Below are 17,224 nucleotides of genomic sequence, written 5' to 3'. Positions count from 1 at the left end.
AAACCTTGTCTTGGCATTAGGGAAATCAGGGTTCAAATCCTAATTCTGTCACTAAATTATGTAGTCCTTCAGTGCCCTAGGCAACTCTCTAAGGCTCTAAGTTACAGTTTGGATTTTCTAGTCTGAATTAGGAGTAGTATTTATTAAGCACTTAGTATCTTTTAGGCACTATGCTAAGCATTGGGATATAAAAAAAAAGACAAAAAGACAATGCCTTACCTCAAGGAACTTAAGTTCTAATTGGAAAGACAGCATGAAAACAACTACAAGATGTATGCAGTACTGACGAGAGGGATGCTTGAGAGGGAAAGGTATTAGTAGGACCAGGAAAAGTCTGGGATTTGAGCTGAGTATTGAAAGAAGAAGAGAAACTGAGAGGTGGTGAGGGGGCAGGGCATTCCAGACATAGATGACAACTAGGGAACTGAAATTAGCCAGTGTCTCTGAAAGTAATATGTGGAGAGGAAAGTATGAAGGGGCCAGATTATGAAGAGTTTTAAACGTCAAACTAATGAGTTTATATTTGATCCTGGGGGTAATAGTGAGCCACAGGAGGTTCTTGAGGAATGGGAAGGAGTGGGGAGTGTGACATGGTCAGACTTCAGAAAAATTACCTTGGCAATGAGTGGAAGACAGATTTGAAAAATTCTTAATAGTCCAGGCAAGAAGTGATGAAGGTCTGAACTAGGGTTGTTTAGATACCAGGAAGTCTAGACACTGATGAAGTTATAAAACAAAAGGAAAAAAAAGTCCCACAGAAGCCATTTGATCTATAACTGTAAAATATCACTCATTCGGAGAAGAAAACAAAAACAGTAAACTAGCAGCTTTGTCCTTATCAGAAAGACAGCATGTATAGTAGAATGCCCAGTGGGCTTGAAGTACAGAGATCTTGTTTGATTCCATTTACTAGCTTTATGATTTGAGGCCTGGCATTTCAGGTCCCTGGCCCTCTCTTGTTTTTCCATCTATAAAATTAGTAGGCTGGGATAGGTGATCTCTAAAGGTCCCCTGTTGGCTCTTACATTTCATAAACTTGTAACAACTTCAACTTTAACAACTTCTCCAACTTCAACAACTTCTCCTTCTTTTCCTCCTCCCTCCTCTTCCTCTTCTTCCTCCTCCTCCTCTTCTTCTTCTCCTTATTCTTCCTGTTCTCCTCCTCCTCCTTCTTCATCACATAGAAAACAGTCATGGGACACCCATAAAGAACAAGGGGCAATAAAAGCCAAGGACAAAACTAAAAAAAAATAGCCTCTAGTTGCTATGCCAATGCAAACATTACCTACCACCCACTCTACCATCAACATATTTAAATAAATAACAATGATGATAAACTGTTTGAAAAAGCTACTGTCGTGCATGTCTATTTATAGAAACTCCTGCTGTAGGCTAGAAAGTTAAGCAAAGGATCTGGCCTTTAAGGACACCATCTCAAGTCCACCTAATATTTCACTTGTTATTCAACAGAAATGCTGTGTTTTTTTGTTTTTCTGTCAGGTGCCATGTGCTGCAAAGTAAAGAGCACTGGTCTGGTAATCAGATCCAGGTCTGAATCCTGGCTCTGCCTCTGAGTAAGCTGTTGAATCATGAACAAGTCACAACTTCCATGACTCTCACTTTCTTCATTTGTAAAATGGTGGTAATGAATGATACTTTCACTACCCATCTCACAAGGTGGTTATTAGGAGATTCAAATGACATAGTGCTTGTAAAGCACTCAACAGATAAAGCTATTATCAACAATCATCATCATTTTTGACCTCATCAGATTTCTGATTTCATCCATAGAAGGAACTTCCAGTATGGAATCTCTATCCAATCCTACAAATAAGCCACTAGTCCATTGGTGTTCTAGAGTCAGCCCTAATGGGTTCTGAGAGATGATTGTTAAATTTTCAATGTGAGAATTTACACTCAGATTTCTACAAATACTGTAAGATTTATTGTTTTGTTGATTGTCTACACTTAAGTAAATAATGGAGGAAATGGTAATAATGCAAATTAAACTTTAAAAATGTATCATGCATGGGTTTTCCTATATAGCCCATAGTTAAATATTTTGCAGCATGGCATTGTTTGAAACTTACAGTTTTAGTTGCCTGGGATAACTGAGAGGTTAAGTGATCTCCCTATGGTCACACAACTAGTAATTATTTGAGCAAGGACTTGAACCTCTTCAGTTCCCTAACTCCAAGGTTGCACCTCTATCCACTATGCTATGCCACCGCATTGTTATTAGTCAAATTGTTGGTTTTGATGCACAAACAAGTATTAATGATTTAATTTTAAATCTTTTAGTTAATCTAGCACCCAAAACAGTATAGTTTGGGCAAGCCCCAAAACCTCAAAGTCATTTTTTGAAGCACTAAGAATGAAAGAAAGAATGAAACATTTATTAAGTATTTATTATGTGCAAATCAATATGCTAAGCATTGGGTATGCAAGTAGAAAAATAAGACAGACCCAGCTCTCAAGGAGCTTTTCTAATGGTAGGAACAACACATAGAGAAGGTTTCAGTTGCAAGTCAGATGGAAAGATCCCATGTTCCTTAGGGTACAAGAGCAAAGCAGATGATAACACCTATTCCTTAATGTTATTTCCACTGAAAATCATGATTTTCTGATGGTGAACCATTTGAAAGTGCCAAGGATTTTGGTGGCAAGAACTTACTTTTTGGGGTCCTTGGTAAGCTATGGCTATTGTACCTGCATTAACAGCCAAGTTGCACCTCCATGAAGGTGACTTCTCAGGATGATACCTGAGGGCACTGGGCTGGAAGCATCATTATCCATAAGATTCTAGGGTTCAGGGTCCAGGTCTGTCCCTGTCAAGGTCTGAGGATAGAATATGGTCAAGGTGCTTGTGGTTGGTTTGACTTGCCTGGTACATACTGCCTCCTATCTCTCCTGCAGGGTGCCTTCCTGTTTCAACTAGAAACAGTTTGTCTGCCCTGTAGGTAAAGGATGTGACCAACAACAAGGAAGTCAGAGTTAGGACTGAGACTAAAATTCAACTTCCTTGTCATTCAGGCTCCCTCAGAAGAGACCACTGCTTAAGCGAAGAAACCTCATAGAAAGTAGGCCCTGATTCTGAAAGTTTAAATTTTTCTATATACTACATTCTATAGAGCAACTTTAATTCACTGAAATCCACCAAATTGGAATCCCCAATTAATTTAATTGGAAAGGAAGAGCTCTACTTTTAGGAAAAAGAGAAAGGTTGCAATTAAACATCAGTGATTTATTTTAAAAGCCTCTCAGCTCTCTCCAAACCAACTCCCAATCTTCTAGTGTGACCTAGGTCAATACAATTCTCTCCACTATCCAGTCAGCACATTCTTAATGCTCACATTGATGGCCCTGAGGCCCTGTAAGATGTTGAAGGTGATTTGGAAAGACCTAGACAAATATCTATAAAAAATCTTAATTTTTTTCTTTTTAAATTTTCCACATTATCATAACTTTTGAATATATTCCTATCCTATCTCCTACTCAGTGAAGCATTACATTATAACAAAGAATGAAAATAAAAAGAGGAGAAAAAAGCAGTTTAGCAAAACTAGCCAACATATCAACTGAGACTGACAGTTTCTTTAATATTCCAAATTCATAGTCCCTACCTCTGTAAAAAAATTAAAAATTAAAAAATTAAAAAAGGAGGAAGATATATTTTCCAATTTCTTCTGAGAGGTAAATTTGGTCATCATAATCAGAGGTCAGTTTTGTTGTTCTTTTGGTTTATATTCTTGTCACAATTGTCTATATTGCTTTTTTTGTTCTTCATTCTGCATCCATTCATATATATCTTCTAATGCTTCTCTGAACCCTTTATATTCATCATTCCATAAAGTACAGTAAAATGCCATTACCATTACATTCATGTAACATATTTTATTTAGTAAATCCCCAATTGATAACACATGAATTTTATTTATTGTTCTTTGATACTATAAAAGATCTATTTTGAATATTTTAGTATATATGGGACTTTTCCCCTTCTGACATTGACTTCCTCATTGTATTGGCCTAGCAAAGGGATCTCTGGTTAGGAGAGCAACTTCCATTGAATTTCATCCTAAATAATAACCATTTGTACCATTGGTCACTTGAAAAGTAAATGCTGAGTTAAGATTGATGATATTTATCCTCCATTCATAGTAAAAGTATTGTACATACTTTCAATTGGAAGTCGTTGCCCAAAGCAAACCAATCCTATAACCTCTCATATGAACCACCATTTGGGATATGTTGTAGAGGAAAAAACTATAGTCTAGGATCCAGGAAAGTTAAATTCCAGGCCTGGCTATGCCTCTAACCAGCTGTAGAGCCATCCAGCTGAAAGTCATCAGCTTCAATCTCTTCATCTGTAAAATTAAACATCTAGACTAGATTATCTTTAAGTGCCTTTAAAGCTTTAAAATTCTATGATTCTTTCCTTACTACAAAACTGGGACAGAGGCTGCCTCTCCAGGTTAAGTGAGGTTGCCTCATCTAAAAGACCCAGATGAATTGTCTGTGCAACCTTAATCCATCAATTCTGATTTTCTTTGATTGTGTAGACCTGATAGCCTCTGGTGCTATTGCTAAGTTGAATATGAATAAGCCATGTCAAACAAGGTTAAAATCTAGTCCACAGACCTGGCAAAGTCCTGTTTATTTTTTTGCCTTAAGCTTTAAAAAAACCTTTTTTCAAAACTAGGAATAGGGTGCTAAGACTCTCATATTTATGTTACCATCATCAAGGCCAACCCTTAGAAAATTGTGAAGTGGTCCAGGTTTCTCATTGATACCCTATTTCCCCTTTCATCCTTTTTGCCACACTTCTGCCCCAAAACCCCAATGCCTTAAACTGTTCCCTGTATGACTAAGCGAATTTGACTTTCAGCTTCACATTGTTCCCTTTCTACAATAAAATTGACTTTTTCTGTACTCTATCTCCTTTCCACAGTGGCAGCTAATTATATAAAAAATGAATAACTGCTACCAGCTCAGGTTAACATGTTTCCAATGCTTTGTTGTAGAATTAAGATGACCCTGGATTGGCAAAGACTAGGCTAGCAGGGTGCACCCTGAGATATCCCATCATGCTGTAGAGACTTTGTGTATGGGCTTAGTGATGGAATTATGGGTGTCATCTAAACACCACCCTAGATAAGTTCAAAGAGGCTCATCATCACCATTTTGGCTGCAAAGTAATAAAAAACTTTCAGGCACAGCGACTATTGAGAACCACCTACTAATTGTAAAGTGGTTACAATATGTGTGTGTAGAGTGAAGGGCCATACCAATGAAATGATTAATATTTGAAAGATTAAAGAAGTTAGTTTACTACTACAAAGGATTTGTGCTCTTATCTTATTATTGGGCTCTTTCTCAACTTCTTCATGCCTATTCATCTATGTGACTATTGTTCTTAACCTCCTTGAAGTTTGCCACTTAGAAGGCTCATCTAACATGTTGGAGCCTTCTTATCCTCTTTTGAGATTGCATGGATAACAATGGAGCATGTGGTCTGGTCACTGCAGTCATCCCTTTTTCTCACTGTGTGATCGTCATACTTTCCAGTAAATAGATAATGATGGTTTAACTCCAAGGGCTCATGGAGCCAACATATTGAAAGACAAAAGAACAAATCTCTAATGAAAATTTAAGGAATCTTAGATATTTTTAGGGATGAGGAAGTCTCTTATAATTGCTCCACAAATCACAATACAGATGTTGAGGTTAATTCTGCCTACATTTAAAGCCTTAAGGAACTAGGTTGCTCAATGGCTAGAGAACTGTGCCTAGAGTCAAGAAGACCTGAGTTCAAATTCAGTCTCAGATACTTATAAGCTGTGTGACCCTGGGCAGTCACTTAACCTCTTTTTGCATCAATTTCCTCTTCAGTAAAATAAGGATAATAATAATAATGCCTACTTCATTGGGTTGTTGTGAAAATAAAGTGAGACAATATTTGTAAAGTGTCAGTGCATAGTAGGCACTATATAAATGCTCATTCCTTTTCCTGGCCACTTTCTGTCTATAAAATTCTATGATTCTGTGAATTTTGAGACTGAATTTGAGCCAGAGCTAAATAATTCATCAGGATTATTTATCTAGGATAAAGAAAGACATATTCAGCCCCATCACATGTTATCTCTCCTTGGGGAAAAAAAAAAAAAAGGTGGCCAGGAATAATTTTTCCTAGTACAGAGAGTTCCCATAATGCTGTAGGAACTTCATCAGGCTGGAAGCTATTCTAAGCTATTTACATAGTTATGTCTTGAGCAACACATTTAGAACAGTCATTTCCCTTTTTTAAAAAAGAGGTTTTCCAAAGGCTATCTTGACAGAAGTGGGAGGCTCCCACTCAGTGGTCTCTTCCTTTCTATGGCAAGAGCCCACCAGTAAGAGGGAGCAAAGCTAAGACAGCAATTTGGACTTGCAGGAGAGGTGCTCTTCACCCACCCTAGTATCAGAAGGATGCTAGAATCAAAGGGTGTTGGTGGGATTCAAGACAAGCCCAGGGAAAACCTGCCATAGTAAGCCCCGCCTCCCCCATTCCCTCTCCCTCACTGCAAGTGATGACTACACCTTTGTTCCTACCAGAGCCAATGTCAAACCCTTCTGTATACATTTCCCTGAGTTCTCCAAGTCCAACACTTTCATATAAGCAAAATCCAATTGAAATTAGTGTCTAGACTGACCTTGGTGTGTAAAATAAGATAGAAACAGGTAATGTACATTAGGAGAGACTTTTGCCTTGGGATGGGGATGTAAATATTTATTAGTCAAATATCCATATACACAAACATTGTTTGAACTTTTTTTTTTTAAAGCATCACTTAGGGAAGCCACCTCTTTCACAAATTTTCTCTCCTCCCCCTTCACCCCAGGCTGCTGAGAAAAGGAAAACAGTCTCCAAAGTGGGCCTTGAATGAGTGCCCCGATTTTCTCCACTGTAGGGAGGAAGAGTACCCTCCCTCAGTGATGCAGAATCATTCCTCAATCCAACAAGATCCATCTGTAACCCCCCCCCCCAAAAAAAAAAAAAACCCAAAACAAAAACAGTCCGGTTGTGGCCTTATTGTGACTGCAGGGTCCTTTTAAACTGAGAAAATCACTTTCCTTGGACCCGACAGCAGCCTCCTGCCCCTGCCTTCGACCCATTCAGTAGACTAAGCCCCCACTTCGTGGCCTGGCAGTAGCAGCTAACTGAAGTAGACCCGCTTCAGCAGTCTGGATGTGATAAATCAGAGCTGCCAGAACCCGCGTCGGGGCTGCAGTGGAGACCTGCCTGCACCCAGGTGATCATAGCGCGGCTGCGGCTGAATGGCACCCAATCGATGCGCTGCAGCAGCACCGACCTGGCTGGGGCGGACTCACGCCTTCTGTCCCTTCTCTCCTTTCTCCTCCCCCCCCCCCCCCCCCCCCTCCCCGCGAACCCCCCCCCCCCCCCCCCCCGCTCTCCCCTCCTCCTCTCCTTCCTCCCCCGCTGCTTTATCTTCCTCCCCAGAGCAGTATTCAGCTGGGGGTGGTGATGGTGGAGAGGATGGACGGACGCCAGCCTTCTGCACAAGCTCTCTCTGCCTAACATCGCCAGGGTTTATTTTGCCATCCTCTGGGTGCTGTGAAAGCAGGGGGCGGGGCACGCCTCTTCTCTCCTTTCTTCTCTTCTCTTTTCCTTCTTTCTTTCTTCTCTCTCTCTCTCTTTTTTTAAGGAGACAATTGCCAGGCTCTCGATCCCAGTACTTCTTTTGATCGGCCTAGTTCCCAAGGGTGGGGGAAGGATGCAGACAACTAAAGCCCCAAGGCTTGTTTGAAAAATCCCCTCTGAGAGAAGAAGGCAGCTACGGGAACGACTTAGGCAAGAAGGAAGACTAGTGAAGAGCCCTGCTGGGGATTCTAAGCTTTTTCACTCCTTCCTGCTCCTCCTCCCCACGACCTCTTTCTTTCCTTCAAATATTCAAAAGAGAAAGGCTATATGGAAGCTATACTCATTATTTTCTGTTAACCTACGTTCTTTTTATAGCCCTTTGCCCCTCGAGGGTATAATATCCACATGCAGCATTTTAGTCACACTGGGAAAAGTCAACTACGCACCAAGCAGGTGATGTGACAAAGGACATTAAGTCTTGTGGCAGGAGACCTAAGAGTGGACAAAAGTAGGGAAGGAACTGAGCTAAAAGCAAGCATCCTGGATCAGAGGGGCAGGATTTAGAGCTGGAAGGGAACTCAGAGACCATTTAGTCCAGCCCCCTCATTTCAAAGGTGAAAAAATTGAGGCTCAGACTGGAGGTTAAGGGTTAGCCCAAGGTCACACAGTGAGACAGTCAGGTTTAGAACACAGGCCTCCTCCCCTGACTCCAGGACTAGTCTCTGTTCACATTTGTCTTTGGGGAATGAATTTATGATGAAATCAAGATTGCACCATCTTCACTAAGCAGGCTGGACAAATCAGGATGCTGAGACAGTAGAAAAAAATTTAAAGGGCTTTCAGCTTCTGCAGAAATATGTATATAACACCTTAGGTATCCTCCCTCCCCAACCTTTACAGTTATGGCTCACAGCAAAAAGGTATGGCAGGAGCAAGTAATTCTGTGGCCCTGCATCTACTCAAAACCATTGTTCATGAGCCCTTACTGATGTATTTACTTTTATTAGTCATCCAGGATATAATTAGTTCACAATAAAAATGCTTAATGAAATAGCAAGATATGAAAAGAAGCAGTAGGATACACCCCCAGTAAGACTGGGTACCTTCTCTCACAAATACTTCTACCATCCAAATGGACATACATAAGGATCAGGCACGAAGGGCACACACTTAGGACATCCGTGGCCAAGATCTAAGTATAGCAAACACGTGACTAGGGCTCCCATGTTGGGATATGACTCATGTCCCTCATGTTGCAAGTCTGTAACACCTTTCAGTGTTGTTATTGTGCTATTTTCTTTTTTTAATATTCTTAAAAATTTTTTTCAGGTCTGAATTCTCTCCCTTCCTCCAGCCTCTTCTACCACCAATGGAAAAAGCTAACAATAGGATTTTACATGTGAAGTCATACAAAACATATTTCCACATTAACCACATCAAAACAAGCTAGAAAAACGAAAAGAAAAAATATGCATCAATCTGCATTCAGAGTTCATTAGTTCTCTTTCTGGAGGTGGATAGCATTTTTCATCATGAGTCCTTTCATCCTGAGTCATGGATCATTGTAACTATAATCACTATCGTAGCTAAATCTTCCACAGTTGATTATCATTAAAATATTGCTGTTACTATGTAAAATATTGTCTTGGTTCTGCTCATTTTACTTTGTATCAGTTCATATAAGTCTTCCCAGGTTTTTCTGAAATCACCTCCTTTGTCATTTTTAGAGCACAATGATATTCCATTACAATCATATATGACAACTTGTTCAGGCAATCCCTAATTTATTAAGGGTATCCCTTCAGTTTTCAATTCTTTTCCACCACAAAAAGATCTGTTATAAATATTTTTGTACATATAGGTTCTTTTCTTTATCTCTTTTAGGTACAGACCTAGCAATGGTATTACTGGGTCAAAAGGTATGCATGGTTTTATAGCCCTTTGGGTATAGTTCTAAATTGTTCTCCAAAGTGGTTGGACCAGTTCACAACTCCACCAACAAGGACCAAAGGGTCCCTATTTTCCACATCCCCTCCAGCATTTGTAATTTTCCTTCCCTTTCATGTTAGACAATCTGATAGGTATGAAGTAGAATCTAGAGTTGTTTTTAATATGCATTATTGTGCTATTTTCACTGGGATTTCCACTGGATGTGATGTGTCTGCTCTGTTGGATTATCTCTACTTATCTACTTATCTCTGGAACCCTGCTAAATGGGTAGGTTCCACCTACTGGCTAGAGTCCCCAGTTGATGTGCTACTTCTCCACAATGGACTGTGCCATCTTTTTTTAGTTTAGAGGCTAGACTTTAAGCTTCAGCTCTTTTACAAAAATAGAGTCCTCACATACCCAGACATAAGATTAGGAGTAAGTGATTTTTTCTACATAAGAAAAGGAAGAAAAGATCAGCAGCTGAAGTCTGTGGCCTGGAGAGCCAAACTTTTCTGGAACTCTAAAAGTCACTCAGCCAAATAGAGCCTATCAGCATTCAGTGTACCTTTAAACTTTTTTCCTTGTATTTGTCTTTCATTTTCAAAGAAGACCATGGCATCAGGGAAATGATGACATGACTTGCAGTTGACTTTGATTTGAGTAAGGGAGGGCTGAGTAAGGTCACCATTATCTCTTCCTCTTCCAGAGCCATCTGGATCCAGTGACCAGATAATCATCAGGATGACTGGAGATGACTCAGGATGCAATGGGAGACCCTGACCCTTTTAGGCTACTGCTAGCAGGAACTTCATTATTTCCCAGACTCTAACTTAAAGTTAATAAATCCTTTTAATCTCTATTAATTTTAAGTTGCAATTCTGTATCCCCTTCAAGCAATTTTAAGGACTACCTTCCAACAAACTATAATGGATTGTCTAGGTCAGGGTGCTCAAGAATTGCCAGGATTAGTACAGCAAGTGGTAGTGGGAATTGAATGAACCACATTGACTCCATTTTTTTACTCCATTCTGGAACTAGCTCAGTTCCCTTTCTATTCAATTATGGGTCTAGTCCAACTTCTGTCCTGTGAGAAAACTTTATTCAGTTATGCGAATTGAGAGCAAATGTTGTTGCACCTAGGCCTATGTGGCTGGGAAAATGGACCACCTCTCCCTGCTGCTTAGAGACTTTTAACCAAAAACTTAGGTTATGCTGACCAAATACCCAGTCAGATCCAAAGATTGATGCAAGGAATTTTCTCACAATTGTACACCTCAAGCAACCCATATGTCTTATCTGAAAACTGACCCATATTGATCAATCAGTTATTGTTTTCATGTTCCCTTGATTGTTTACAGACGCTTTGGAGAGAACACCTTTTTTTTTTTTTTCTGAATTCGGGGGAAATGCACCTGTTCACTTTTCCCCCTCCCAACTTGGAAAGTCCCTAATCTTTCCTCTAGAAACTGGATTAAATGTTTTTAATAAATAAAAGTCTATCTACCCCTGAATTTGGGATCCAGGCCTAAGCTGAGGAAGGGGCCTGATCCCTATTTGTTAGTCAATTGGCATGCTTTGCTTAATAAGTCTATATGCTCCAAAGATCTAACCTTTGTTTTATGCAGTCATTTCATCCTTCACTTTTCACAGCTATCTAGATACTGTGGATTGTTCAAGTACGTGAGGTATCATGGCTTCACCAGCCTCCCAAGATCCTTTGGGTCTTGCCATGCAATTGAAATAGAAGGGGACCTTTCAATTGTAATATAAAGTTTCACTCTATGCTTCAAATCCTTTGTTATAAATCCCTGTCTTTCATATTCAAATGTGGCCACAGAGAAACTCCCAGACCTCAGAGCAACCCTATGCATAAACACCATTGTCCATGGCACTTCTCAGTTGAATGTGGACAGTAAGTTTAAATTTTACTAGGAAAAACACTGAACTGGGATCCAGAGTCTAGTCTAAGAGCTACCACTTACTAAATTACATGACTTTGTTCAAGTTGCTTTAAGTTGTTGCACCTCAGTTTTCTTAACTGTAAAATGAGGTAGATGGATCTCTGTTACCTCCTAGGTCTGGGTTTCTAGGTCAGGATTTTTCCAAGTCCTGCCATTTTAAATGATGCATTCAACCTGAGTTGTTAATTAGCATTTTCTCTATAGCATGGCTGGTATACTGGGAGAAAGACTGGATTTGGTGTCTAAAGGACCTGGCTTCAAATCCTGTCTATGTTACTTATTAATTGTCTTACTTCAGACAAGTCACTTAACCTCTCTGGGCCTCAATTTCCTGATCTGTAAAATGAGGGATTTGGACTAGATGACATTTAAAATTCTTCTAGCTCTAAATCTATGATGATATGACCTTTTAGTAGATTATTCTAAGATTTGATCTATGCAATTTAATTCCTCAATGATGTATCTCATTCTTGAGATTCTTTTAACTCATTAAGTAAGGCCTATTTTGTCTGCCCAAGTCATTTTGGAAGGTTGAACTCCTGCCAAATTAGCTCACAGAGTTATTAAATATGGAAGTTGAAAGAAATCTTATACTTTCTTGTCTGTCTCTCACATTTTACAGATGAGGACCTGAGACCCAGGGAGGTGAAGGGACATGTTTCATTGGAGCAGGAATATGAGTCATCTTGGTAAGTGTCAGATCTCCAAGGCACTGTAAAATATAATGCAGGGAGTGGGCAGGGAATAGTAGGATCATAGTTTTAGAGCTGGAAGGGACAATAGAAGCCAACTATTCCAACCCACTCATTTTACAGATAAAGAAAAAGAAGGAAAGATCCAACTAATGTTATATCTCCAAAGTACAACACAGTGTGGTGTACCGCTGAGATTAGGGGCAGAGGCTGGGATGGTGAGGGACAGGGATAGAGTGTGAAAATAAATAAGACATTTTCCCTGCCCTCTTGGAGCTTAAAAACTAGTAGATAAGATAAATACATAAATAACTGTAAATCAAGTTTTACAGTGTTAATTCACCCTGTCAAGAGATAGATTTCAATAGGGGGCACAGGGATAGGATTGGAGCTGGACTTTAAAGAATGTGTAGGAATTGGATGGCTAGCTATAATAATGTGAGCAATGACAAGTAAACCACAGGGTGTGTTAAGGGAACAATATAGAGTTCAGTTTGGACTACAGTCACAGGCCAGGCACTGAATTTTTAAAGGTCTCCATTTAATCTATAAATATTCCAGTGCTACTGTGCTCAATTTCTGGATGCCACTTAATGTAGCTCATTTCTACTCCATTTTGTATCCTTGAATAACATTGCTTCCCATGGTAGAATGAGCACACATATTCTGTAATTTGAACTCATACTCATACTAATCTAAAGTGAAAGGGAGAATATTTTATTAGAAGACTAAAAGGAGAGGAATTGATTCAGTGTCTAGAAGGAGCAGAGAGAGAGTGGGTAGTTGCAGACAAAGGGGCACTTCCCAACTGTGAAGAGTTAGAGGGAGATAAAAGAAGGGCAGCTTAGGAGGGAGGGAAGAGTGGGGAGATGACAGACCACTTTCCAAGGTTGGTTCATACTCAGAAGATAGAAGTGGGACAGCACTGTGAATAACACAAGAATTTAGTTGGAGGGAAGCCTTAGCCACGAGGGAGAGAACCTCATCACTGCTCCTAAATATCCTTTGGTTGGTGAAATCTCTTTGTTTTCAGGACAGGGACTTTGGGTGTTAATACACCAATAGGAGAGATTTATCAAAACAGTATTATTGGTTCCAGATTTATTAGTGATGTGTACATTAGTTAGTTAGATGGCAGGGTCAATAAGACCAAAGTTGTAGACTTGAATTCTCCATGTATTGGCTGGTTTAATCACAGTTTTGTTTAAACTTAGACTACATTGCACTCCTTTGGTAAGAAGGGAGAGTGGGTAAACAACTTGGCAGATACCCATTACCAGTGCCAGCAAAAACAACCCTCCCCTTATTTACCCAAACAGGTGTAATGAAAGGAGCATGTTTTAAAAGTCAAGAGACCTGGGTTCTAGTTCTATCTTTGCCACTAACTAGCTGTGATATTTGAACGTATAAGAAGAAGAGAGAAAGATTTTGGAGAAAACACTGCCCATATCCTCTGCCATTGTTATTGAGTCTATTTATACTCTAAAACTTTGAGAAGGTGGCAGTACTACTCATGATATCTTCTAAGCACCAGCTACAGAGAGTGCCAGGAAACAAAAACCCACAAATATACACACAGTTTAAGTTGTGATCTGTTAAGTGCTTGGAATGCCAGGGGAAATTGCTAACTCAGGACAAATATGCAAATCAAACTAAAATGCCTCCTATATAATGAAAACAGAAGTTTTAACAATAATCCCCAAGTTGTAAGGCATACAATTGTTCCTTGAAAGAGGATGGGAAGGGATTAATAATTGATACTTGTCCTTGGGTTCATAGGACCTGTCTCGATATGGGGCTGCACAGACTTCTCCTAACAGAAAGAGAGGAAAGGAAAGTGAATGACTGTTGGGTGCTCTTCTGCCTACCAGAAGATTAGTTTTCTATAAATTAATTCTCCATCTAGGTGGCAAGAAGACCTGAGTTCAAATCAGACCTCAGACTACCTGTGTGATTGTGGGCAAATCACTTAGCTTCTATTTGCCTCAGTTTCCTCATCCACAAAATGGGGATCATAATAGTGCCTACCTTGAAGAATTGCTGAAAGGATCAAAAAAGATAATATTTGCAAAACTCTTTGCACAGTGCCTGGAACATAGAAGGTGTTATTTAAATGCTTATATTCCCTTTCTCTTTTTATCTATCCCTGATCTCAAAGAAGTACAGGAGCCCCTCTACTTTCTGGTACTTTACCTCTCAGAAGAGAAGAAATACAGGGCAGAGAGGGTACTTTACTTCCTTGCCCCACTGGAAGGGGAGGGAAGAGAAAAAGTAGATCCAAGATGCTGCTGGTTTCAAGGTAAATCAGAAGAGAAGAGAGCAAGAAATAAAAGAAAGACCTTAGAAAGTCTGAGTCTTATCTTAAAGTTCCTATTCCACTCTTGGTCAAGTTGGACCATGTTCTCCTGGTTATGTTCCTTTATTTATTTTATTTTATTTTTTTGAGACTGGGTCTCCTTATCTTACTCAGTCTGATAGTTTAGTGGACGTTCATGGGCCTGGACCCCAAACTGATCAATATGGAAGCTTTTAGCCTTCTTTGTTTTTCTGATCTAAGCTGGTTTACTCTCTCCCTAGGCAGCCTGATGGCCTTCTGTTCCAAGGGGCTCACCATATTGGCACCAGACTTAGTGTGGATACCTGGTGGGCCTCAGACCTACTGCAGCTCAGAACTCCCAGACTCCAGTGATCCATCAGCCTCAACCTCAGCTTCAAGAGCAAGGCCCAAAGACTTACACCACCTCATTTGGCCAATCATGTTTCTTCTTGTAGAATCCAAAGTTGCTTTTTTCCTAATAAATATTATTTCCTTCATTCCATAATAAAATAATTTTATTTCCTTCATTCCATGCTCTGAACATCATTAAATGGCAGGGGGATGTCCATTTTTTGAAGGAGTAGACTTGAATGGAGTCCTACCCTATTAATAATAGAAAGCTGTCCCCTCAATTCATGAACCACTGGGGACCATTTGGCTAGAGCCAAGTGAGGAAGGAACAGATTTTTACTGCATTCATAGGCCTTATTCCAACTGCCAAAAGGTGTCAGTTTTTAGTAATGATAACTGCCAAGAATGACTGAGATAAGGAAATCATGAAGTAGTCATATGACAGGCAAATCAGTTTACCTTTATGGGATTCAATGTCCTTATCTGTAAAATGAAAGGCTTTCACTAGAGAATCTCTGAGGTCGCTGTCAGTTTAAAGGTTATATGCTCCTCTGTGTACCTCTAATTCAAATGTAATGTCCTGCTACATATATGAGAAACTGTGTTTTGTGTATACAAAGGGAATCACAGTGTGAGTTAAATGGGTTAGGGATTTGTATAAGTCAAGGTATTTATCTAAAGTTACTGATGCAGTGATTGGTGTTATGCTGTCAGGTTTGGTTCTCCCACCTCTTCCCTGGGCAGTGGGCCACATGGCTAACTGAGAAGAAATTAAAATTCCAAGTGCTTAGTCCTTTCTTCAGTCCAATCAGTTTTACTAGTTTCCATTTTAAATATAGAAACTGAGATTACTATTAAAGTTGGTGATTTGTTTTCCTGGCACAGACTAAACAGACTGAAAGAGATCTCCAGCCTTCATCTATTAAACCCTTTTGCCACCAGGCAATAAGCTTATTGAGGGTAGGAACCATTACTATAAACAACTTGGCATCTGGACATCCTTTGGGCATATGGTAGATGCTTTCTGATGGACTGATGATGACAATTAATTCCAGGCAGATGAGATTCCATTCATTTCTGAAAGATCTCTAGGAGAAAAGTTCTGCTATTTCCCATGTTCAGAACCATGTGCAAGTAAGCAGCTTATGAAGAAAGCTTTTTGAGGGACCTTCAGAGGTAGAGGCACCACTACTACAAAATATTTCTTTACTGCCTGTAGGAATCTGAAATTCAGACCTCAGAGAGTCATTCCTTTGTACTAAAAGTTAGTTATTCTAATGACTCAGTACAATCCATTATTGTTCCTGGAAAGATGCAAATTAAGAATACAGTAGAAAGGGGACTAGATTTGGTATCAGGGGATGTGGAGTCCTTATTACCTGTGTGACTTTGGGGAAGTCATAACCTTTTGTCTATAAAATTAAAGGCCATTGGATTAGATGGCCTCTGAGGTTTCTTCTGGCTCAAAATTAATAATTTTATGATCCCACCATTTGTAGGTTAATATGAACAGTATCTCATAGGAATTTTAGAAATTTTCTAGCTCAATACCCCCACCTTACAGATAAGGAAACCTAGGCCTAGAGAGGCAGCTATGGATATAGTGGATAGAATGCTGGGCCTAGAGTCAGGAAGACCTGAGTTCAAATTTGACCTCAGACACTTATTGGCTATGTGACCCTGGAAAAGTCACTTAACCTTTGTCTGTTTCAGTTCCTTCAGCTATCAAATGGGGATATAATAGCACCAATCTCCTAGGGCTGTTGTGAGAATCAAATGAGACAATATTTGTAAAGTGCTTAATAAATGCTTGTTTCTTTCTTCCTTTCTTTCCTGGAAAGGCTAAGTGGTTTGCCCAAGATCACATTTGACCCCTGGTCATTTGATGGGAAATCTAGCTTTCTTCCTGCCTTTATACCACAGGAAAACACAGGTGGAGAGGAGAATGGCCTTATTTCACAGCTAGAAAGGGAAAGAGCCTTGGAATAAGTAAAGCAGAGTGAACAACAGTTTATTCTGATTTGCTTTGATCGGCTTTCATTTTAAATATACAAGTTCTTGGTTTTCATGAATCCATCTAAAAATAAGCTTATTTAACAATCTTAGGAGTGTACATTATACATATTTATATCTGGAATACCATCTGTTCTATCTCTTGGAGAGAAAAGAAACCCAAAGATGTATACAGCCTGACCTCATTCAGGAGAACGCCCGGGGAGGCCATATGTCTTCCTCCTCCTTCTTGGCCTCATAAGTAACTGGAATCAGTCCTGGGAAAAAACCTGGGTTTAGGGCTGAGTGTTCAATGTACTGTGTCTTTTGGTCTTAG

The 17,224-nt window shown here is 39.7% G+C and overlaps 1 long non-coding RNA gene across 1 annotated transcript in view; it reads left to right on the top strand.

Moving 5' to 3' along the window:
- LOC138151748 (uncharacterized) overlaps window positions 1-15,059 on the top strand; it is a 36,472-nt gene extending 21,413 nt beyond the window's left edge. The window contains exons 2-3 of the long non-coding RNA XR_011165901.1: window positions 12,158-12,224; window positions 14,805-15,059. This is a non-coding gene — a long non-coding RNA (uncharacterized lncRNA). The remainder of the gene's footprint in view (window positions 1-12,157; window positions 12,225-14,804) is intronic.
- The last annotated feature ends 2,165 nt before the right edge of the window (window positions 15,060-17,224 follow it).

Source organism: Petaurus breviceps, unplaced genomic scaffold, assembly GCF_028583685.1.
Source record: "Petaurus breviceps papuanus isolate PSGF00001 unplaced genomic scaffold, PetGlider_PUasm1.0 90919, whole genome shotgun sequence".
In the NCBI taxonomy this organism is placed as follows: domain Eukaryota; kingdom Metazoa; phylum Chordata; class Mammalia; order Diprotodontia; family Petauridae; genus Petaurus; species Petaurus breviceps.
The sequence above is the reverse complement of the archived record's forward strand: the minus strand, read 5'-3'. Positions and strand labels throughout refer to the sequence as shown.